The sequence below is a fragment of the Acyrthosiphon pisum genome, chromosome X (assembly GCF_005508785.2).
Source record: "Acyrthosiphon pisum isolate AL4f chromosome X, pea_aphid_22Mar2018_4r6ur, whole genome shotgun sequence".
Taxonomy (NCBI): Eukaryota; Metazoa; Arthropoda; class Insecta; order Hemiptera; family Aphididae; genus Acyrthosiphon; species Acyrthosiphon pisum.
The window spans coordinates 39,079,123-39,080,650 of NC_042493.1; positions in this window are offsets into that span (position 1 = coordinate 39,079,123).

Genomic DNA, 1,528 nt, shown 5'->3' on the forward strand with positions numbered 1-1,528 from the left:
GCAACTACATATTTTGTTATTTTTTGTGGGATATGTATCTGCTCTTCTGTCATGTAAAAAGTTGTATAATCAAAAATAAGGTTTAACTTAAATCAATAAATTATGTATGTGAAAATTTAACAGAATATAACATTTGAAATATACTTTACCTCACTGATTTAGCCAAGACTTTACATTCAACATAATTAGCTGGAAATCTAAAAAACTTGCAGGTTTCTCGGTTGGAAATGTGAGAACACAGCGGAACCCAACATTGAACCATTTTAACACTAAGACAACATTAATTTACCAAATTTTAATTTGGAATAAATATTATGTAAAATGTGTTTAATTAGTAACTCACTGAACAGAAATATACTGTTCTCCTAATGCTCGTTTATTTTTTAAAACATTTTGCGTCCAAATATTTTGATTACGTTTTCTTTTCCTACCTGTAGATGTAGAAGTAGAAGCCATTTCTTCGTCACTAGGTTGTTGAACGATTTCCAGCCCTAATACTATTTGTTCAGATTCTTCAATTACGTCGGGTCCCAATACTCTATTGTGTTGATCAACTTCTTCGTCTTCATTACTATCAGAGTTAAGAGCAAGTATACAGGCTAAATCGTCTAAATGTTCTTCATTGCCCGGTATAGTAAAGTCAGGATCCAAAATATCATCATCGGTTTCCTCAAACTCTGATGATAAATCAGAATCATTGAATTCCAACGCTTTACATCCCAGATAGCAATTTCCTGAGCCCTTCAATTATTAAAGGATATTAAGAGTACAATGACGCAAGATAGACTAGGTGGCCTAGTAGTATTTTCAGTCGAACAAGAAACACCTCGAGAGATTAACTTCGATGATTTAATTGATACGTTTGCTGAAGTAAAAGTAAGAAAGAAACAATTTTCATAAAGTTAAATATTTTAAATATTTTGTTATTGCCTTGTATTTATTTAAAAAAATGAGGTACATATTATAATGTGTAATAAAAAGTGACCATATTATTCATAATTTTATAATAAATATGTTTTTAACTATTTATTACCTATTTTAGCAGGGGTGGATCTAGATATAAATTGTGTGAGTAAGTGCATCCTTTTCATATTACAAATTTGTAAGATCAAAAGCCCGCTGGATTATTTTGCCACGGGCAATCAAAGTTCTAGTTTCACCACTGTGTCCTAGTAATTTTCAAAGTTATGTAAACAATATATTTTATTAACAGATTAAAGCACAATAAATTTTTGTATATTTTGATGATATAATTATTGCAACTGAGACAGTAGATACTCATTTAGAAATATTATCTGATGTTCTACCCTTTATAAAACTACATAAGTTATACTGGGTGATTTTTTTATCATAAAACACTCATTATTTCAAAAAGTATAGATTTTTTTGAAAATATTTTTTATTCGTATAATTTTTTAAGTTTTTTACTTTTTTGAATGACAACATAGGGTTTTAATTTTATATTCCAAAGCAGAATATAATTCTTAGTATTTTGATACATGAAAATCAAATTTGGGGCGAGTAGTTT